Source organism: Miniopterus natalensis, chromosome 1 (genome assembly GCF_054644295.1).
Source record: "Miniopterus natalensis isolate mMinNat1 chromosome 1, mMinNat1.hap1, whole genome shotgun sequence".
Lineage (NCBI taxonomy): Eukaryota > Metazoa > Chordata > Mammalia > Chiroptera > Miniopteridae > Miniopterus > Miniopterus natalensis.
In genome coordinates this window covers 179487849-179511770 of record NC_142081.1, presented here as the reverse complement: position 1 = coordinate 179511770, position 23922 = coordinate 179487849, and the positions used below count along the sequence as shown (strand labels likewise).

At 38.7% G+C, this 23922-nt stretch overlaps 1 protein-coding gene across 5 annotated transcripts in view; it reads left to right on the top strand.

Annotated features, from left to right (window-relative positions):
- The first annotated feature begins 2597 nt into the window (after positions 1–2597).
- The window catches only part of N4BP2 (NEDD4 binding protein 2), a 77571-nt gene continuing 56246 nt past the window's right edge, over positions 2598–23922 (top strand). The window contains exons 1-3 of one of the 5 annotated variants that reach the window (XM_087827732.1): positions 2598–2701; positions 10789–10852; positions 11688–11776. The gene's annotated coding sequence lies outside the window, so the exon portion shown is untranslated. Of the gene's footprint in view, positions 2702–10559; positions 10853–11687; positions 11777–23922 lie in introns of those variants that run through there. The other 4 variants (XM_016206644.2, XM_016206663.2, XM_016206653.2 and 1 more) reach the window with 4 other exon arrangements.

Genomic DNA, 23922 nt, shown 5'->3' with positions numbered 1-23922 from the left:
TTCATTTGAGTTGGACTTTTAGAACTTTATAGTATTTATATTTTTCTTTTATTGATGTAGTAAGCACCACTTAAAAAAATATTCAGCATGGGTGATGTCTTGATGGCTTGAAATACATTTTCCAATGTTAAGAACACTTTTATTTCTTATTGTTCATACTTAAGATGTGATGAATCCTGAACAATGTTTAGAGGGAAAATCAAGAATTTAAATGCCAGCTTTTATGGCCATGGTGAACATATTTCATATGAACAAAATTAATATTATTTTGCTAGATTTGTTTGAAGCTTATAATTACTAGGGTTTGTTAAAATAAAAAACAAATGGAGATCAACCTTGAAGGGTCCCTGAGCAGACAGAGCCATTTTAATCATAAAGTTTAATTTAGCTTGTTTTTCAGGACTAACTTGATCATGGTCATTTCTTGCTTATGCTTCTGGAAATCCTAAACAAACTTGAACTGTTTTCCGAGGTTGATATGAGGTAACTACTGAAAATTCTATTATTTTAACCAATCACTGTGAAGAATAAACAGTCACTGCTTTCTCACTATATAAACTGCTTTACAATATATCCCTATGCCTCATTCCAAGTTTTGGCTTGAGTGCTCACAGTTTGCAAACTGTCTTTTTGGTGTGTGCACAATAACATTTTACTAATTACTACTTCAACGATTCATTGGTTTTGCTTTGGCTATTTCTGAACCCTGTACAGGTTTCTTCATTTGTAAAGTGGCATCTATCACTTTTATTAGTCTCTTTTAACAGCTGTTCAGAGGCAGAGTTAATATTAAGTTCTCAGCAATATCTATTTACATCCTGAGATTCTGGGTACTTTAAAATTTTTGCTGTTTTAAAATTAACAAAAGCACTAATAAAGGTGTTTGTATTGTAATTTCTTAACATTGGGACTCAGGGGATCTTTAAAAATACAAAAACAAACCAAAACAAAAAACCACACACTCATACAAAAGAAAAAAACCCTTTTCCTTTGGCTTTTTCTGTGTGGTTGGTTTCATGAGAAAATTTACCATCCTGAGGTCTCTGCTTAAATTTTCCTGGTTTCTAAAAAACAAAACAAAACAACAAAACACTAGACTGTTTTCATTGAGTGTGAGTAGATGTTCCAATTAGACCTAAATGAAGATAAAAATCCATTTGCAATTTCCCCAAATTTCTACTCAGTTTAAAGCAATTACTGCGACAACATTGACAGCTAGTCTGTCTCTTAGATGCAAAAGAATACTGTCAGGAGTCTATTCATTTCTCTACGAAAAACACTGAAAATAGAATAAAAATTGCAAAGGGAGAGGGACACAGAGAGAAAAAAACCGATAAGCAAAACCACCACCCACCACTACCAGGAAGCAAGCGTGAAAAATTCGTGTACCTGAAAACACTGAATATTTGACGTCAGAACCCAGAACAAATCAAGGAAAGCCGAGTTTAGGAGGAAAAAAAAAATGGACCCAGCCTGGGGGACATGCTAATAATACAGTGATCGCAAAATAGAAAAAAAACACCTTTGCTTTTACTTGGCTCCTGAAAAGCGAAGTTCCAAGTGGGGCAAAGGTCGGTGCCTGCAACAGCCGCGCACACGTCTTTGTGCTTCCGCCAGCGTGTTTCAATCGCACTTTGGAAGCGCCGGTTGGAACCTGACATCCTGGGACCACTCCGCGGCCGCCGCGGGTCCCTTTGTCTGCGGGCTCGGAGCCGGCCGCGTCGTATCCGCCGCCCGAGCGCGCCGAGGGGCCGAGGGCCGCGCGCCCGGAAGCCTCCCGGCCGCGGAGCCGCACGCGCAGAGCGGGGTTCGCGCGCCCGCCGCCGCCGTCGCCCCGAGCGCCCGGAGTCAACAGCCCAGTCAGGCCACGCGGAGGCCGCCCGGTTCGGCCCGCGAGTCGCCCCGGCTCCGCCAGCGAGTACGACCTTGTGTTTCTGCTTTGCGTTTCGGGTTCGGGAGCGTGAGGAAGGCCAGCCGCTGCTGTGGTGTACCGCGCCGCTTATTTCGACACACATTGCGGGCCCTTTTTTTGTCTCGTTCACTGGCGCAAAACGGCTCCCGCCTGCCCCGAAAACCCGACACACTGAAAAGGGCTTGCTCCTCCAAGTGACCCCTCCGACCAGGGACGGGGGACACTCAGGCTTCCGGGCGAGGTTCGGGGGGAGGAGGGAACGGGTCCCATGCGGCAGAGCCCGCCGGGCCCGGACTCGCTGTCCTAAACCAGCGGAGGAGGCGGGAGCGCCCGAGGGCCCGGGTCGCCGAGGCCTGCTCGGGGGGCGGGCCCAGCGGAGCCCCGGGACGAACCAGAGGTCGCGGCGCCGAGGGGCGGCTGTGAGGGAGGGGAGGGGGAAGTGGGGGAGGGGAGAAGGGGAGGGGGAAAGGGGGAGGGCGGCGATCCACCTGGGCGACGTGGCAGCTAGTCCCTACTCCCCGAGACCCCTCCCCATTCGGCCGCCCACCCGCCCTCTCGCGGCGGGCTGCAGCGAGGCTGCTCTTCCCCGGCCGGGCAGAGAGCGGCAGTGTCTCCCCGCCGGGCGTCCCTCGCGCGTCTACCCTCAGTTACTGCCGCCGCTCCGCAGCCCAGCGCCGCGCCACAGAGCGCAGTGGCGGCGGCGGGAAAGAGCTGCGGCTCCGCGGCGCCGCGCTGCGCACTCGACGACGCGGCCCCGGCCTCGACGCCCTCCGCTGGCTCCCGGAGCAGGTAAAGGCGGCCCGTGGGAGGTGAGGCGGCGGGTCCCCGATGAGGGTCCCGCGGGGAAGGCACGCCAGGGCGCCGAGCCGTAGGCGCAGCCCGGAGGCAGGGGCGGGGGGCGAGGCGGCCGAAATCCAAAGTTCCAAATGCGGAGTACGGCGCCGGCCGCTTTCAGCCCGGCCCGTGGGCCCGGGCGCCCGGACGGAAGGGAAGTGAGGCGTCGGCGGGAGGCGGGCCCTGGCGCGCCGCCCGAGGCCGGGCGAAGGCGGGGGCCGCGGCACTTTCCCCGGCCTCCCAGTTCCGGGCGGGTCTCCAGGCCCCAGGCACACCCCTCCCCCCACGGGGGCGCTCTCTGGTTCCCGAACGAGCTTGACCTCGCGCCCCTCCGAGCGCCTTCGCCGTGTCCCAGGCAGAGCATTCTTGGAACTTCAGGCTACCCTCCCGAGCACAGAGTCAAGGCAGAGCCGTTTATTTACTCACTTCTTCACCCCACACGTTTTGATTTTGAATACTGCGGGGAGACATTCGCGTCCCAGGTGTCCGTGCCTCCCCCCCTCCCCCCTGGGCGATCTTGGTCCTCACTGGGACCCTCCTTGAATCCTACTGTCACCCGGACCCTCTCCGAGGTGTCCGTTTGGAAGTCGGTTTTCCATAGAGGAGTCATCTGACCGGGGGCAGTTCATTCCTTATTCTCGTTTGGTTAACACACTTTCTTCCTCACAAAAATAGAGCTAAAGTAATAAAGAAAAAGTGTTGATGCCAGGTCACGCTCAGGTTGTCTTTAAAGAATCTTCCTTTCGGCAACAATCTTTAGAACTAGGATATTTTTGTGGCACGGACAGGTTTGTGTACATTCTCTCCGTGCAGTGGTTGTAATGTGTCTAGCACAGTTCTGACTTGAAGGCAGGATTGGCTGGTTTTTCTACTCGGCATCTTTAAGCCAATCAAGAAGCGCTTCTTGCCTGGAGACTGGTTAACTCAGAAAAAGTGGGGATTGGTTGAGAAGAAAATTCTGGAGATCTACCTGGCCTCTCACGGAACAGTGACTGATCTGCTGCTGCCTCTCTTCTCCCACTTTTTAAAAAAAAAAAATGCTATCTTTTCATCCTAACATCTGCCTTTTCATTGTTTTTATTCGTTGTTTTTCACTCAAACACCAACCTCTCTTTTTGTAACTCGTTTTAACCCTCACCCTTCAGTTTTCTATGAAAGAAGCCTTACACGCTTGAAATGTAAACATGTGTTTGGTGTTCTGATGATCACTGTGGTTCAGTTTTCTTTCCTTACGTTGTCTCTTTTTAAAGATCAGAAATGAAATCAATTTTTAGTTCTGATTCCAGAGCCTTTAGTATTTAAGTGGTTGCGTTAGGATGGGGGCTACAGTGGCGCTAATGGTGCGAATGGGAAAGTAATGACTTTTTTCTACAAGGAGTCTACAGTTTATTTCATGAAAAAATACTAATGTATAAAATAAAAAAAACACCTCTCCAGTACAAATTAGCATACAGTATTTAGAATGTCAGTTTGTGTACCTGTTGACTTTACTTGCTTTGAGGGGAAGAAGAAAGAGGACAGGAGTATCAGACATAATAGAAAAAGTGGATTTAAGTTACCATTAAAGGAATGTTTTTTCTTTTTTAACATGTTTTTATTGATTTTTTTTTTTTTTTTTTAGAGAGTGAGAGGAAGGGAGAGGGATAGAGAAATAGAAACATTAGTGAGAGAAACAATCCATCTGAGAGAGAAACATCATCAATTGGCTGCCTCCTACATGTCCCTGCTGGGGATGGAGCCTGTAACCTGGGCATGTGCCCTGACTGGGAATGGAACCCTGATGTCCTGATTCATAGGCCCATGCTCAACCACTGAGCCATGCTGGCCGGGCTGAACTTTTTTTTGTATTTACCATGCCAGGCAGTGCATAAGCCAGACTTCTTTACATGCTCATCACCCTGACCTTCATCGTAATAAAAATGGCTATCATTTATATATGTACAGCACCCCCCATCCCAAGTTTTGCTTTTCCTGGTTTCAGTTATCCATGGTCAACCGTGGGTGGTTCAAAAATATTACCTGGAAAATTTCATGAGTTTTAAATTGTGTGTGGTCTTGAGTACCGCACTTCATCTCATCACTTAGGCAATGTATCATCTCGTCACAAGAAGAAGGATGGCTGTGCTTGAGTGGCTCAGTTGAGCGTTGTCCAGTGCACTGAAGGGTTGCTGGTTCAGTTCCTAGTCAGGGCATATGCTCAGGTTTCAGGTTTGATCCCCAGTTGAGTATATGGAAGGCAACTGATTGATGTTTCTCTCTCTCTCTCTCCCCCTTCCTCTCTGTAAGCATGCTCTCAGATGGGGATTAAAAACAAACAAGCAAGCAAACATGAGTATAAGAAGATACTTTGAGAGAGAGAGACCATGTTTACATAAAATTTATTACAATATATTGTTATAATTGTCATGTTCTTATTGGTAATCTCTTACGGTGCCTAATTTATAAGTTAAACTTTATCATAGGCGTGTATGTATAGGAAGAAACTATATATAGGTTTTGGTACTACTTGCAGTTTCATGTATCCTCTGGGGTCTTGGAATGTATTCACCTTGGATAGGAGGTGACTGCTCTATTGGTTTGTGGCCTGAACATTTCCCCCTCTACAGTGAGTCATTCAGTTTGCTTATATAAAACCATATGTAGGTTTTAACATTACCCTGAATTTTGGTTTGTTCAATTTACTTTTAAGTAACTTTCTGTCCATTGTACTAAAGTCTTTAAAGTATGGCTAGCCCTAGCCTGTTTGCCTCAGTGATTAGAACATTGGCCAGAGGACTGAAGGGTCCTGGGTTTGATTCTGGCTAAGGGCATGTACCTTGGTTGCAGGCTCAATCCCTGGCTCTGGTCAGGGCATGTGAGGGAGGCAGCCAGTTGATGTGTCTCTCACATCGCTGTTTCTCTCTCTTTTTTTTAAATATATCTGTATTGATATCAGAGAGAGGAAGGGAGAGAGAGAGAGAGAAACATCAATGATGAGAGAATCATTGATCAGCTGCCTCCTGCACTCCCCTGACTGGGGATCGAACCCGCAACCCAGGCATGTGCCCTGGCCAGGAATCGAACCTGGATCACCTGGATCCTAGGTCGATGCTCAACCGCTAAGCCAAGTCTGGCCGGGCTCTCTCTCTCTTTCTCTCCCCGCCCCCCTTTCCACTCTCTCTGAAAAGCAATGGAAAAAATATCCTCAGGTGAGGATTAAAAAGAAAATACGGCTATATGAAAGGTTGGCAGGCTATTGGAAGAATCTCAGCATTGTTCTCCAGAAATTATTTTATTAGTACATCTAGATTGAGGTTAATCAATCTGTGCTATCCAATCTCACATAATTTCAAAAATTAAAAGAGCATTTCATTAATTTCTATGGGAGAATAAACTGGCTAAGCAAGCTAGATTTTTATGACTATTACTCAGTGGAATTACTGGATTAAAGAACCCACATGTTCCACTTGCCTGGGCACTGACTTTGGGTGTCCCAATTTCACTAAACCTTACTAGACTGATGGTGGACACTGTATTTTTCTAAATGTTAATTGTTCATATCCTTCAATCATCTATTGAGTCTATATCTCTTAAAGCTTTGAGCAAGACCCAAACGTGGTTATGTTTTTTCCTTCTTGAAAATTTTTCTCTAGTTTGCTGTTTTACTTTTTGGTTACTTGTATTTGTCAGAAGCTGAACATGTTCATACATGAATCTATTATTCTTTACCTTTGTCATTGCAACATTCTTCTGAATTAAGAAATTTCATTGTTCCATAGATGTGAAAATCAATTTTTTTCCATTTTAAAAATTCACTCTGTAATCAGAATTTAGTAAAAAATGTGACACTACCTTAACTGTTTCACAAATTGCTGTTAAATCATTTTAACACTATTAAAACTTCTCTCTTACCTTCCTGTTTTAAATCTTTTTTAATTTTTTAAATTTATCTTTATTGATTTCAGACAGAGAGAGAGAGAGAAACATCAATGAAGAGAGAGTCATTGATCGGCTGCCTAGCCCGCAATCCGGGCATGTGCCCTGACCGGGAGTCGAACCCCGATTGGCTGGATCCTAGGTCGATGCTCAACCCGAGCCACTCCCCTCCGGGCTTACCTTTCTGTTTTAAAAAGCCTATCTTTTTACATACACATTTTGAGATGTAGTTAGGACTATTTCTGAACTTTTGAAATAGTTTTTTAATCTTTTATTGGATTTTGTAGCTGTACTACTTAATTTTACTGTGTTTCATAATATGCTCTAGTCTTTAGTAGGGTGAATTTCCCTTGTGTCTTTTCTTTTTAAACATTTTTATACATTCTCTCTATTAACTTTAAGAATTAGTTTGGACTTAAAAAAAAGGGCCGCTGTGACCTATTCACCCTCCACTTCCCGTCAGAATCTAAACTCAGAATCTAAACCGTGGTCACCTTCGAGTAGAGTGGCCTGCCCGCCTGCCCGCCCACCAGGGGGCAGCACCACTCACAGATGACAGGCACTGTCCACCACCCAACCAAAACCACAATGTGAATTTGCAATGAGAGGAGAAAAGAACCAGTACTTTTTTTTTTCTTAAAAGTACTTTAAAAAGGAAAATTTATTTGTGTTTTTAATTTACATTTTATATTTTTGTACATATTGTTAGGGGTCAGCCATTGTTAATGATCTCGGGATGACCAAACCAGCCTTTGGAGTCTTCTCTGTCCTACTGCTGACTGTACTTGTGGTGTGACCATGTTCATTATAATCTTAAAGGAGAAAAAAAACCTTGTAGAAAAAGCAAAAACAACAACAAAAAATCTTATTTCGAGCGTTCAAGCATTCCAGTAACTTTCGTGTATGTACTTAGTTGTACTATAATTAGTTGGTTTGTATGAAATGGTTAAAAGGCCAAAGATAAAAAGGTTTCTTTTTTGCCTTTTTTTGTCTGAAGTTGCTGGTTTTTTTTTGGCCTGTTTGATGTATATGTGAAACAATGCCCAACAATAAACTGGAATTTAAAAAGAAAAAAAAGAAAAAGGAATTAGTTTGGGAGACTGACGTGAACAATATTTAATTTTTCTGTTCTTTTTGTTGGAGTTTCTTGCTTCAGAGTGTCATTTGCAGGATGATAAGAACAAATGTTCAGTAATCTGTTTTTTTGTTTTGTTTTTTAATTCATTTCTGCCCTTAAATTTATTGTTCCTTATGTCTGGAGTGTATCTTTACTGTTCTTGTCTTCCTCCTCCTAGACTTTCTGATAGCCTACTTCAAGATTTCAGTGGTGTTTGTTAGTCTTCCTTTCTTTCCCCAGCAGAGATAGTCACTTATTCTGTATTACCTCTGAACTTCTGATGTATTTCCATTATGCACTCATTGCTATTGTGGGGAAAGGGAAAAATTCCCGTTCCTCCTCTGAGTCTTTTGGCTGATTGAATAATCAGATTGACATGAGACAGACTGACAAGAGAAATTAAATATCCTTTGCATGGGAACCCCACATACAGGGTTCAGAGACAGAAAGGGAAAATGAAGTATATGTGACATTTTGAGCTAAGGATGAGGTAATATACCTTGGAGTTTCTTGCTTCAGAGTGTCATTTGCAGGATGATAAGAACAAATGTTCAGTAATTAGTAGTTTGCCCTGTGATATAGATAGGTCAAAAGAGGTAATAATTTTCTGAGGATCTCCTATCATGGGCAGGGACCCTAATTCAGATTCTTCTGTGTGATTAAGGGGGCTGGGGCAGAAGTTTCTCTTAAGCCCACAGGGTATTGGTTGCCTTTAGTGCAAAATAATCCATGTACCACAGAAGCACATCTTGGGGTGACTCTCACTGAACCCTTACACTACATATTGAGCTATCTCCTCCTTCTAGTAACTGAGATTCACTGACTGTTACTCACTTTTTTCTTTGTTTTGTTACTCCTCACCCGAGGATATTTTTTTCTATTGCTTTTCAGAGAGAGTGTGGGGGGGGGGCGGAGAGAAACATCAATGTGAGAGAGATAATGATAGGTTGCCTCATGCATGGGCCCCAGAGGGCCTGCAACCCAGGTACGTGCCCTTGACTGGAAATCAAACCTGGGACCCTTCTGTCTGAGGGCTGATGCTCTAACCACTGAGCCATACCAGCCAAGGCTTACTCACTTTTTTTTCCTTGCTTAACACTCATCCCAAAACTAGGTATGCAGATATTAAATGAATATTGGTATAAATAAAGGAGACATTTTACTTTTAAAACTATTTCTCTGTCTATGCTGTTAATTCTCTACAACCCAAAGCTCTTTCCTGATAAGTGGACTTATATATCACCTGTGTTTATGGTATGTCTATTTGTATGCACCCACACACCTCAAACTTGGCATGTCCAAAACTAGGTCGTCAACCTTTCCTCCTCCATCTTCAAACCAAAAATGTGAAACAAACTGCCTATTTCTGTCTTTTTTCTAGGAGAAGATTAAATGAGATACTACACGTGTGGTAAGAATTCAGTAAATAGTACACACAGCTAATAATAACTTGGCAGAAACGTGGGCTATTCTCTGTCTTCTCCTTTTCCCTTTATATTCTGATTGGTCACTGAGCCCTGTTGGATTTTTTCTTAATATCTCTTGAATCTCTGCCTTTTCTTCATCCCCAAGGCTACCTACTCCATGGTTAGCATCATCTCTCACCTGGATTGCTGCAGTAGCCTCTTAAGTGATTACCCTCTTCTGGTCTTGCTGTCCAGTCCATTTTCCCCACTGTAGCCAGAGTAATTTAACACATTTGAGCATTGTAACTCCCCTGCTTAAAACCTTTTTGTGTGTGATTTTTTTCATTGCCTTCAGGAAAAGTCTGACCTTCACTTGGCTTCAGGACTTCCATGGTCTGCCTTATTCACCTCTGCACCCTTTTTCACTCTCACCCTCTGCCCTCAGTGCACTCGTCATACTCAGTTACTTGCATTTTGCCTTTAAGATGCAAAGTTGGTTAGATTTGGCCTGAGTACTGAAGCCTCCCTCTGTCTGGAATGCCTTCCCTAGTTCCCTGCGTTCCTCCCTTTGGTTTTGTTAGCTAATACTTGTCTTTCAGGTCTCAATCAGGTGATACTTCTATGGGGAGGCTCTCTTTGATAACCACGATTTCAAGTTGTTTCCCTACAACTTTTTTTCCTGTTACTATATTGTAATTGTTTGCTTATTTGTCATTTTACCATGTACTTAGTGTGAAATGAAAGAAAGCGGTAAATTGAGTATCTTAAAAAATGATGCGATTTGCACAGACTATGTTAAAGGGAATTAAATAGTAATTTGGGAAATAGTAATTTTCCTAGTAGGGAAAGGAAAGAGACATATCTGATAGATGGAAGTTTTCTAAGTTAGGAAAGGCATACTGGGTAGTCCCTTTTACAGCTTCAGTGAAATACATCTTTTGACAAAATTTTCATCTATATAGTTTTTCTGTTTATTAGTTAGGACTTGTTGGATAGCAAGTAACAGAGATACAGTTTGAAATAATCTATGGAGAAAAAAGTTAGTGGTTCATTAGCCATCTAGGGTGGGGTAAAAGGTTTACAGTTGTGAGTACACAAAACAGTTTATTCTTGTGTTATTAATTGTATTATTTTCCACATGAACAACTGTAAACCTATTTTTGCCCCACCCTGTATAACAGAAATTGTATGGGTAGAGATGGCCATAAAGTGTTAAGGTGGGAACTTTGCCCATAATTAATCTTTCCTGTACTTACAGTCTCTGCCTACTGGTGTAATTTCTCCTACTGCCTATATGCTTATTTACAAGGTGGGACCATGTTACTGGCAGCACAGGCTAATCTACTTAGAGCCACATGCCAGTGGCTCTAGATAGATTTGGTCACATGCTCATCCCTTGACCAATTCCAGCAGCTGAGGGCATGGGGCACTATGCTTAGTTCAACCTAAGTCATGCGAGGTGCCCACTTTTATGGCCAGGGTTCTGTTAGCAGAAAATAGACACTTAGTGGGGTAGGGGAGGAGAATAAGGAGTTCTGGGCAGACAAAAAGAATATCTGTTATAATTCTCAACCAGCCTTCTGGTTATAAATTTATTTTCCTAGATACTTTATTTGTGGGAAAGAGATGCCCTGTACTATGGACCTGAGTATTCCAGGTACTGAAATGGTAAGTCCAGTATTTTAAAAAACTAAATTGGCTTTTTGGTTTGTGCTGGCATATAACAAATACTTGATGAACTGTTAGCTAAACAAGACATATCTGTGGGATGCTTATGCTTATAAGCTAGTGTAAACAAATAAATGCCAAGGAGCTAAGATAGAGGTATATCTAGGGTGCTGTGGGAGCTGTGTCTAACTCAGACTTTGGGATAATGGGAAACTTTCCTGAAGGGAATTTAATTGAGCAAAGAAATATGGGTTGGGTGGGATCGGGTAGAAGGACTTAGGGCAGAACATGTGCGAGGCACAGAGATGTGAAATAGTAGTAATATCTGTGGCATGGTACTTTGGCAACAGCTACATCTCTTATCTACTTTCACCTAATGACTAACTTTCTTTCTCTCCCTATAACTTTAGATTTCATTGATAACTGTTGATTTTTGATCAGCTTTTTAGTTATGGGTTATAAAATGGTACTTAGTTTTGGATTCCATTGTTCCTTTTACATTCTTTTTTCATAGTCACCTTCTATAGAGAGATTTCCCTCATTAACTAGGGCTATTTTATTACCTTGAAATAATATTTTACTTAAAAGGCAGAATAAATGCTTAGTTTTTCCCCCCTTATATAATCATTTCCAGACTGTAATAGTCACTTCCAATGATGGCAAATGTAGTTGGTCTTTTTTCTTTTTCTTTACTTTTGTATCTTTCTCTTTGAATATAATATATATTTATAAATATTATATACTTTTGGACCTTGATTTCATTTAAGATTACAGTTTGATATAAACTTGCCTTTATTGCATATATTATAATTTATATATATATTTTTTTTTATAGTAAGAAGACATTTTGAATAATAAGAGCTGTAGAGTTGGCAGATATTAACTGTGGCCTTAATGAGCATATTGATAGCATCCAGACTGACAGTAAGTATTATTATTATTTTTTTTTAAAGTGTTTTTTTTTTTTTTTAAATAATCATCACCCGAGGATACTTTTTCCATTTTTTTAGAGAGAGTGAAGGGGAAGGGGGGGGAGAGAGAGAGAGAGAGAGAGAGAGAGAAACATTGATTGGTTACCTCCTATATGCCCTGACCGGGTCCTGGGGATGAGCCTGCAATGGAGGCATGTGCTCTTGACCAAAAATTGAACCCTGGACCTTTTGGTCCACGGGCCATTGCTCTTAACCACTGAGCCAAAGCAGCCAGGGCAGACAGTAAATATTATTAAAGTCATAGATTGAATATTTTATGCATAGGTTTTCAAGCTTTTAACAGATTTTGTTATTAGAATTTCTCAAAGAGCTTGTGGTTGCATAAAACATGTTGTCCCAAAAAGCCTGAAGAACTATATTGTGGTCCTGGTTTTCCCACTTAATGTGTGTTTTAGTTTCTCTGCTACTAAAATGCCCCTTCTTACTCCTTCATATTTTACACGTTGTTAGCCATCCACAAATATTATTTATGCATCTATTTTTGTGTATGGGACTCATGCTAAGTACCAGATTGGAGTATATGTCATAATCCATCTCCTCAAGGAACATGACTAATTTGGAAAATACACTGATACAGATGAAAATTTATCAGTAAAATCAACACTGTGAGGCTCTAAAATAACTAAGCAAGACTAATACTGGCAGTAAGTAATGAAGGATTATAGAAAATGTTTAAGAGTAATAGAGAAATACACCTTCCTGCCATTCTTTGCCCACAAGCTGCATATCGGTCAGCACCTGACTTTTCCCCTTAAGAATATGTCTGAGATCTTTCTGGGTTCTATATACATCTGGTTTCTGCATTCTGTCTTAAACTTTTTTTCTTTAAATTTACCTTTATTGTTGATACCTTAAACTTAATAGCTGCATAGTATTCCAGAGGGTAATTTTGCCATAATTTATTTAATCATGTTCTTTTCCATCAATATTTAGGATGTTTTTAATGACCTCTTCTAACAGCTCTTATGACAGATATATTTACGATTATTGGTTACCTTAATTTGGTTATGTTTTCTATAAGTACTTTTTTTTAGTGACATACCTTTTGTGCCTTAATGAGATTTAGTATCTACCTTACACTTATCACAGCACACTTAAAATCATGTTGTAGGTAACTTAATTTCCAGTAAAGATTGATTGTATTGGTTCTTGGTAGCATTTGTTTCTGAGGGCAGTGTTTTCTGATCTTGTCTGGTATCATGCCACGTTTGGGTCCTGTAACTTCCCTACGTATTCCTTATAGAGAGCTGTTTTTTGTTTTTGTTCTTTTTTCTAATGATTTTAAAGAGCTATAGTATTATGTTTTATTGATAATATCATTTTTTTTAGGCCTGTTCTTCCTAGATGGTTGATAACTAAATATTAAATAGAATCTTTCTTGGTTGCTGTAGAAATTTATTATTTTCTAGATTTTTTTTTTTAAAGGTGAGTTATTTAAAATTACTACTTATATTCATGTAACAAGTTTATTCATAAAATGATATGGAAACTTTTTTTTAGTATTGTGTTGATTATAGAAAGGCTTTTTTTAATGCAAAGGCTTTTTTTTGAAGTGGTATTTATTGGTATACCCACTTTAATGACAGTACTGACCATTTCCAGACCACTGTTAGAGTTTGTGTTCACTCTATTAATTATAGATTTTTTTTTAATTCTCATCTGAGGATATGTTTATTGATTTTTGAGAGAGAGAAACATTGATATGTGAGAGAAACATCGATATCCTTTGCCTGCCGTATGTGCCCTGACTGGAAATTGAACCCACAACCGAGACACCTGGCCAGGGCAAATTATAGTTTTTTTGTTCATCATGAATTTCTTCTTTTTTTTTTTTTTTTTAATATATCTTTATTGATTTCAGAGAGAGGAAAGGAGAGAGGGAGAGAGAGAGAGAGAAACATCAATGATGAGAGAGTCATTGATCGATCCCGCAACCCGGGCATGTACCCTGACCGGGAATCGAACCCCGATCGCCTGGATCCTAGGTCGACGCTCAACCGCTGAGCCACGCCTGGCCAGGCGAATTTCTTCTTTTTTAAAAACATTTTTATTGATTGATTGATTTTAGGGAGAAAGGAAAAGAGACAGAGAGAGAGACATCGAGAGAATCATCAATTTGTTCCACTTATTTATGCTTTCGTTGGTTGATTCTTTTTTTTAAAATATATCTTTATTGATTTCAGAGAGAGGAAGGGAGAGGGAGAGAGAGAGATAGAAACATCAATGAGAGTCATCATTGATCGGCTGCCTCCTGCACGCTCCTACCTGGGGATCGAGCCTGCAGCCCGGGCATGTGCCCTGACTGGCAATCGAGCCTCGATCTCCTGGATCCTAGGTGGGTGCTCAACTGCTGAGCCACAGCTGGCCAGGCAGTTGATTCTTTTATGTGCCCTGACCAGGGATTGAACCCTCAACCTTGGTGTATTGTTACAACACTCTAACCAACCCAGCTACTCAGCCAGGGCATGGATTTCTTTTTTAATGGTTAAAAGAACACATGTCCTTATCTGTTAAAACAAACAAACAAAAAACTAGGGTTGCTAAGGCCTCTCCTCCCTATGATATAATATTTAGATGATAATCAGTAAGCAATGTATTGGTTAGGTTCTCTATCAGAGGTGGAAGAGCTTGGAAAACATGTATATGAAATTTATATGTTCATTAATATCACTGTTATTAAAAATATATATTATTGGTTTTTAGGTTCTTCATTTCAGCCAGTCCTTTCACATTTCTTTATAATTTATCAAACCTTACTTCACCATCCTTATTTCCCATATCATTTTAGATTACTCTCTATTTAGGTCAGGTATAATATATATGTGAAGAAGCTACACAAGCTTGTTTAAACTAGTGTATTAATAAGGCGCTCTTTATAGAAAAAGAAAGATACATAAGATTAGGCGATGAAAGAGTTAAACATGAACATTACTTAAATGAATAAATGGGATTGAAATAAATTAGATACACAAAGTAAAATTGGTAGTTGGAAGGTAATGTCAGCTATGTATGTTTTTATATATATGAGTTTCTTCACCATACTAAATATTGGTTGGAACTCAAACTACCTTACATATAGTAGATACAAGGAACAAAGCAGGTAGGAGGTATATATAGTTTGCAAGCTGGAGGAAGTATAGAAGTCCAAGATTCAGCTTTAATTGATAATAGTGATTGTTTTTTTCCTGATTATGAAAGAATGTATATATTATAGAGTACTTAAAAAATACAAAAGTAGTATAAGAAAGAAGTGTGTTAAAGTTACTTTTAATCCCATTATCCAGAAATTTTCTTTCCAGTCTAATCCAGTCCTGTTTGGGTGTCTGTATAAATTACATAAAGTTTTGTGTCTTGCTTTCTTTTGCAGCACTTTTTAAAAAATTCCAGTTAAATATTATCTAAAATATAGTATAATGGCTGTATAGAATTTCATCTTATGGATCTAAAGGGACAATGTAGTTAGTAGAGTCTAAAGAACCTGGGTTCAGATCCAGTTTTGCAACTTAAGAACCTTATGCTTGATGTTTACTTTTTCTAGTCCTTAGTTTTCTTACTTATAGAATAGACGTCGTATTACTTACATTGTAAGGGTTAAGTAAAATCATGATCTTTGTATTTCAGCTAGCATATATTATTTAATAATTATACTAACCATCACCAGAAATTGTTTTATTATTCCTTTTGCATCAGATCTTTTGTTTTTTCAGTTTTTATTTGTAAAAAAATACTGTATTTTGAATATCTTTATCTTTACAGTAAAATTACTGTATTTTGAATATCTTTATATTTTGAATTACTGTATTTTGAATATCATATATTTTATATATGACATAAAATATCAAAAATCAAAATTTCAACTTCTTAAAATGGCCTACTTAAGATTCTAAACACTAAAAACACTCTCAAATGATGTCTTGCTATTCTTTGCCATAATTCAATATTAAAATTCATATATAAGTAATTTTATATATAAAATTACTGTATTTTGAGTATCTTTAACACTGGCTAGTATTTTTTATTTAGTAGGCAACATAATATTTTCTTAAATTCATTTATTAATAGGGTTAGACTTTTTAGTGTTTATTGAGTATTTCTTCTTAGAATTCTGTACCTATTGCTTTCTTATTCTTGGTTTTTTGGTACCTTAATCCTTTATTCATCTAGTAGAAATTTAATGAATGTTTACTATGTGTTAGACATTGTTTTAATATTGATATTTAGTTGTGGTACTTATTATTTAGTTTAGTGATAGCAATTCAGGAGTGAACATAATTGACAAAAACATTTGCCTTTAAGAAGCTTATTTTCTAGTGTCAGGGTATATAGACATTAAACAATAAACATCTAAATTATAGAGTGATAATTGCTTTGGAGGAAAATAATGAAAGGGGAATATGGAGAGAATGTGTGTGTGCAACACTTTTGCATAGGGTGTTTAGGGAAGACCTCACTACAAATGTGCCGTGAGTAAAGTCTTGTAAGGAGTGAGGTAGATATGTGGGGAAAGTGTATTTCAGGCTAAGAATCAAGTAAAATGGCGGTGAAGAAGGACAATACTGGGTGAGTTTAAGAAAGGAGAAGAGCAAGACATCATTTGAGAGAGTTTTTAGTGTTTAGAATCTTAAGTAGGCCATTTTTAAGAAGTTGAAATTTTGACTGCATGAAATGCAGGGTGACTGTAGGTTTTAATACTTTTATTTATTTTAATCCGCATCCGAGGATATGTTTATTGAGTTTAGAGAGAGGAAAGGGGGGGGGGGAGAGAGAGAGAGAAAAACGTTGATTGGTTGCCTCATGTACACGCCAACTGGGGATTGACATGTGCCCTTACTGGGAATTGAACCTGTGACCTTTCTGTGTACCTGACAATGATCCAGCCAACTGAGCCACACTGGCCAGGGTGTGATTGGACATTTTAAAACAAAGGAATGAGTGACTTCATTTGATATATGATCTGCTGATTCAACACAATCCCCATTAACATTCCATCTGGCTGCTTTGTGGAAACTTAAATTTCATGTGGAAATGCAAGGTGCACGGAATAGTCAAAAGAGCTACCTGGTTTCTCTGCGTCCTTGTCAGCATTTGGTGTTGGCATTGTGTTTTGTTTTGTTTTAGTTAATTTCTCCCCCCTCCCCCCCCAATATATCTTTATTGATTTCAGAGAGAGGAAGGGAGAGGGAGAGAGAGAGTTGAAATATCAATGATGAGAGAGTCATTGATTTGCTGCCTCCTGCATGGCCCTGACTGGGGATCGAGCCCGCAACCCAGGCATGTGGCCTGACTGGCAATCGAACCGGGATCTCCTGGATCCTGTCGACTCTCAACCACTGAGCCATGCCATGCTGGGTGTCACTGTTTTTTTACGTTAGCCAGTTTGATAGATCTGTGAGCAATGTCCCATTATAGTTTTTATTTGCATTTACTTTGTGTGCCTATTTGCCATCTGTATATCCTTTTTCTAATTGAATTGTTTGTTTTGTTTTAACTGTTCAGTTTTGATTTTACTGTTCAGTTTTGAGAAGTTCTTTATATATTTTAGGTACTGGTCCTTTGGATACATGGATGCATAGTATGCACATATTTTCTCCTAGTCTGTAGCTTGATTTTTTTTAGCCTCTTACCAAGGTCCTTCATGAAGTAAATGACCGTTGTAATTTTGATAAGTACAATTTATCAGTTTTTTCTTTTATGGTTATACTTTTGATGTTTATACCTAGACTTAGACCTAGACGCTGAAATTTTTTTCCTCCCCCCCCAAAATTTTATAGTTTTTTTTAAGTCTGCTCTACATTTTGAGTTCAAGTGTGAGACTAGGTCACGGTTTGTTTATTTTTTATAAATGGATGTTCACTTGCTTCTGTACCATTTGTTGAAAAGGCTATCTTTCCTCCATTGGATTGCTTTTGCACCTTTTGTCAAAAGTCATTTGTACATATTTATGTTGGTTTATTTCTGGGTTCTCTCTTCTGTTTCCGAATCTGTAATCTGTTATCAGATCTATATGTTTGTCCCTCTACTGATACCACACAGTCTTGATTAGTGTAGCTATATAACAAACCTTTTTTTAAAAAAATTGATTTTAGAGAGAGGGAGAGAAACATTGATTTGTTGTTCCGCTTCTTATGCACTCATTGGTTGATTCTTGTATGTGCTCTGACTGAAGATTGAACCTGTGGCCTTGGCGCGTAGGGATGACGCTCCAACCAACTGAGTTACCCTGCCAGGGCCAACAAATCTTGAAATTGAGTTGACTGATTCCTCCTACTCTATTTTCTTTCAAAATTGTTTTAGGTATTCTAGTTCCTTGTCTTTCCTTTTAATTTTAGAATAACCTTGTCCATATCCACAAAAATCTTGCTGGGGTTTTGATAGAATTGTGTTAAACCATTATATTAATTTGGGGAGAATCAACATCTTTACTATGTTGAGTCTTCCAGCCCATGAACATGCTGTCTTTCCATTTGTTTATGTCTTTGATTTCTTTCATCGTGTTGTAGTACTTTTCAGCATACAAGTTCTGTATATGTTTTGTTAGATTTATACCTAAGTATTTTATTTTTTTGAGTATTTGTGAATGTTACTGTATTTCTAATTATAGTGTCCACTGGTAGAGTATATAAATACTGTGTTTTTTGTATGTTTATCTTATACAAACATACATTGTTTTATTGGTGCTTGGCATATACTATGTTTAATGAAGCTTTGTAGCAGCCCTACATTGAGCAAGTCTATCAACACCATTTTTCCAACTGCATTTGCTCACTTTGTGTGTCTGTGTCTGGTAATTCTCGCAGTATTTCAAACTTTTTCATTATTATTATAATTGTTATGATAATCTGTGATCTGTGATTTTTTAAAAAAAGTATATATCTTTATTGATTTCAGAGAGAGGAAGGGGGAGAGAAGGAGAGAGAGATAGAAGCATCAATGATGAGAGAGTCATTGATCGGCTGCCTCCTGCGCACCCCTGACGGGATCGAGCCTGCAACTTGGGCATGTGCCCTGACCAGGAATTGAACTGCGATCTCCTGGATCCTAGGTCAATGCTCAACTGCTGAGCCACGCCCGGCCGGGCTGTGATCAGTGATCTCTGATGTTAGCAGTTGTTTTGGAACATACGAAACACACCGATATAAGACAGCAAACTTAATTGATAAATGTGTGTGTTCTGACTGCTCTACCAACTGGCTATTCCCTCTTTTCTCTCCCTCATCTGTGGTTTCTCTATTCCCTGAGACACAATAATGAAATTAGGCCAGTTAGTAAACCCTACAATGTACCCTTTAAGTGCAAGGAAGAGTTGCATGTCTCTCACTTTAAATCTAAAGCCAGAAATCATTAAGCTTAGTGAGGAAGGCATGGTCAAAGCCAAGATAGGCTGAAAGGCCAAATCTCTTTCTCTAAACATGTGAATATAAAGGAAAAGTTCTGGAAGGAAATTAAAAGTACTACTACAGTAAACACACAAATGATAAGAAAGCAAAACAGCTTTATTGCTGGAAAGGAGAAAGTTTTAGTGGTGTGGATAGAACCAGTCACATTCCCTTATGCCAGAGCCTAATACAGAGCAAGGCCCTAATTCCCATCAATTTTATGTAGGCTGAGAGAGGTAAGGAAACTGCAGAAGAAAAGTTTGAAGCTAGCAGAGGTTGGTTCATGTGGTTTAAGGAAAGAAACTCTCTCCATAACATAAAAGTGCAAGGTGAAGCAACAAGTGCTGATGTAGAAGCTGCAGCATGTTATTTGGAAGATCTAGATAAAATAATTAATGAAGGTGGCTACAGTAAAAACCATTTTCAGTGTATGAAATAGCCTTACATTGGAAGAAGATGCCATCTAGGACTTTCATAGGTAGAAAATAGAAGTCAATGCCTGGCTTCAAAGCTTCAAAGGACAGGCTCACTCTCTTGTTAGGGGTAATGCAGCTGGTGACTTGAAGTTGAAGCCAATACTCATTTACCATTCTGAAAATCCTGGGGCCCTTGAGAACATGTTCAATTTACTCTGCCTGTGCTTTCTAAGTGGAACAACAAAGGCTGTTTGACTATACATCTGTTTATAATGTGGTTTACTGAATATTTTAAGCCCACTGTTGAGACCTGCTCAGAAAAAAAGATTTCTTTCAAAATATTGCTAATTGACGATGCACCTGGTCACACAAGAGCTCTGATGGAGATGTACAACAAGATTAATGCTGTTTTTATGCTTGCTAACACAACATCCATTCTGAAGCCCATGGATCAATGAGTAATTTCCTCTTTGAAGTCTTATTATTTAAGAAATAGTAAGGTTATAGCTGCTATAGATAGTGATTGCTTGGATGGACTAGGCAAAGTAAATTGAAAACCTTCTGGAAAGGATTCACCATTTTAGATACCATTAAGAGCATTTGTGATAGGAAGAGGTGATCAAAATATCAATAGTAACAGTTTAGGAGAAGCTGATTTTACCTTCATGGATGACTTTGAGGGATTTAAGGCTTGAGTGGAGGAAGTAACTGCGGATGTGGATATAGCAAGAAAACTAGAATTAGAAGTGGAGCCTGAAGATTTGACTGAATAGCTGTAATCTTATTGTTGAAGTGACTACAAAGGATTTAGAATATTATATAAACTTACCAGATAAAGTGGCATCAGGGTTTGAGACGATTGACTCCCAATTTTGAAAGAAGTTCTACTGTGGGTAAAATGTTATCAAATAGCATCACATGGTACAGAGAAATAGCTCGTGAAAGGAAGAGTCAATTGATGTGTCAGAGAGCATCATTTGATTTTAAGAAATAGCAACAGGCACCCCAGCCTTCAGCCACCACCCTGACCAGTCAGCAGCCATAAACATTAAGGCCAGACCCTCCACCAGCAAAAAGATTATGACTTTCTGAAGGCTTAAATGATGGTTAGCATTTTTTTAGTAATAAAGTATTTTTAAATTAAGGTATATACATTGTTTTCTAAACATAATGCTATTGCGTACTTAATAGACCACAGTATAGTATAAATATAACATTTATATGCACAGGGAAACCAAAAAATGTGTGTTACTCACTTTGTTGCAATATTTGCTTTATTGGAGTGGACTGGAAATGAACCTGCAATGTCTCCGAGGTATGCTTCTATTCTGCTCGTTTCTGAACCCATTTATTTGTTGGAGATTTTGTAGATTTCTTGGATTTTTCTACATAGACAATTATATCATCTGCAAGTAGGGGTAGTTTTATTTCTTCCTTTCTGGTCTGTATTTCTTTTATTTCTTTTTCTTCAAAGGCTAGAACTTCCAGCATTATGTAGAATAAGAGTGGTGAGAGTGGACATCCTTGCCTTGTTCTGGATTTTAGGATGAAAGCATTTTGTATTTTACCATTAAATATAATGTTAGCTGTAGGTTTTTTTTATAGATGCTCTTAGTCAAGTTGAGGAAGTTCTCCACTATTCCTATTTTCCTTGTAGTTGTTTTCAGGAATGGGTGTTAAATTTTGTCACATTTTTTTCTTCCTTGAGTGATATGATTGTGATTTTTCTTCTTTAGCCTATTGATATGGTGGGTTACACTGATTTAAAAAAAAAAAATTGAACCAGCCTTGCATCCCTGGAGTAAATCTAAATAAATCCCTGGATAAGATTCTTATTTATATATTGCTGATTTATATTTGATAATATTTTGTTATGGATTTTTACATCTGTATCCGCTCTGTTTCTATTTTTGGAAGAGATTGTATAGAGTTAGTGTTAATTTTCCTTAAAAATCTTTGCTAGAATTCTCCATTGAAGCTATTTGGGCTTGGAACTTTTATTTTGGGAGTTTAAAATTGTGAAATAAATTTCATTAAAAGTCATAGGGCTTTTATCTATTTATTGCTGGTTAAGTTGTGGTAGTTCGTGGCTTTTGAGAAATCAGTACATTTCATACATGCTGTCAAACTTGTGTATGTATAGTTGCTTATAGGATTCCCTTATTAGTTTCTTTTTTTTTTTTTTTAATTTAGTTTCTGTGTAGGATTTCCTTATTAGTCCTTAGATGTCTGCAGGGTCTGTAGTAATATCCCTTGTTTCATTCCTGATATTGGTAAGTTGTGTTGTCACTTTTTTTTTTTTGGTCGGTTTTGCCTAGAGATCTGTCAATTTTACTGTTTTCAAAGAACTATCAATTTGTTTTATTGATTTTTTTCTTTACTTTTGTTTTCAATTTCATTTATTTCTGCTCTCATCTTTATTATTCCCTTCCTTCTACTGGCTTTGGGTTTATTTTGCTCTTCTTTTTCTAGGTTCTTGGATGGGGGCTTAATTTATTGATTTGAGACTTTCCTCTTTTCTAATGTATGCATTTAGTGCTATAAATTTCTGTCATTGCTGCTTTAGCTGTGTCCTACAAATTTTGATATGGTGTATTTTTATTTTCATTTTTTTCGATGTATTTTAAAATTTTCCTTGAATCGTCCTATTGGACTTATGGATTATTTAGTATATTGTTTGGGCTCCAAGTGTTTGGAGATTTTCATGTTATCTTTCTGTTATTAATTTCTAGTCTGATTTCATAGTGGTCAGAGAACATACTTTGTATGATTTCAGTTCTTTTAAATTTGTTGAGGTTTGTTTTATAGCCTAAGTTATAGCTTATCTTGTTATATGTTTCGTGAGCACTTGAAAAGAATGTATATTCTGCTATTATTGGATGGTGTGTTCTATAAATATTGATTAGATCCTTGTAATGGTATTATTGAGTTCTATATCCTTGCAGATCTTTTGTCTAGTTATTTTATAAATTGTTGAGAGAGGGATATTGGAGTTTCTTAACTCTAATTGTGGATTTGTCTATTTCTCTCAAATCTGTCAGTTTTTATTTCACTTCTTTAGTAGCTTTGTTGTTTGGTGCATACACATTTAGGGTTGCTATATCTTTTTGGTGGACAGATTTTTTTATGTTTATAAAATCTACTTCCGATATTTTTCTTTGCTTTAAATTCTACTTTGTCTGGTATTAATATATGAAAAAAGTAATTGAATTTAAATAGGCACATGTGGCTAGTGGCTGCCATAATAACAGTGCAGTTCTGGAAGATGGAGAGAGCTATCACACAATAAATTTAACTAAAAGGTAACATTTGTTATATGTTAGAAAAATATTAAGGGCAGAGGGAGTATGGGATATGACTTTATTTTAATTTTTTATTATTTTTTAATCCTCACCTGAGGACATGCTTAGAGAGAGGAAGCGGGGAGAGAAAGAGAGAAAAAGAAACACTGATGTGAGAGAGAAACATTGATTGATTGCCTTCCATACATGTCCCAACCAGGCATGTGCACTCAGGCATGTGCCCTAACTGGGAATCAAACCAGCAACCATTTGGTGCACAGGATGGCACTCAACCAGCTGAACTACTCTAGCCAGGCTGTGATTTTAAATTGGATAATCAATGAAGAAATTATTGAATGTAACACTTGAACAAAGATTTGAAGGAGTGAGAAAGCAATGAAAATACCTTGTGGAAGAATATATCAAAGGCCAGCAGGGAGGAGGGCCATTGTAAGAATGTTAGTTTTTATTCTGAGTGATATGGAGAACTGCTTGAGGATTTAGAGCAGACCCTGATTCATTCTGACTTATGTTGTATGAGATCATTCTGGCTGGTAAGTTGAAAATAAATTGTAGGGGTCAAGGGTTGGAAGCAGGGAGACCATTTAGGAGACAAGAATACAGGGGATGGTAGCCAACCAAATGGTTAGAGCAGATTTTTAGGATAATATCAGACATGTAGTTTTGGATATGTTAAGTTTGAAATGTTTATTAGATAGGCTGAGAAAGCAAGTAGACTGCCTGGAGTTCTCTAGATACATCATTCCCTGCCCTTGTAGAGTTTCCACTTTCCTGGAATATGGGTAATGAATACAATAAGTAAAACAAATAAATAATATACTATGTTAGAAGATGATTAAGTCTTAAGTAGAAATTCAAACAAGGGAAGAAGATTAAGTGGTGTTAGGGGAGTGACTTCCTGAGAAGTAATGATTTAAGTAATGATAGGAAGGCAGCAAGTAAATAATACCTGGAGCCTGGCAGGGCATGGCTCAGAGTTTGAGC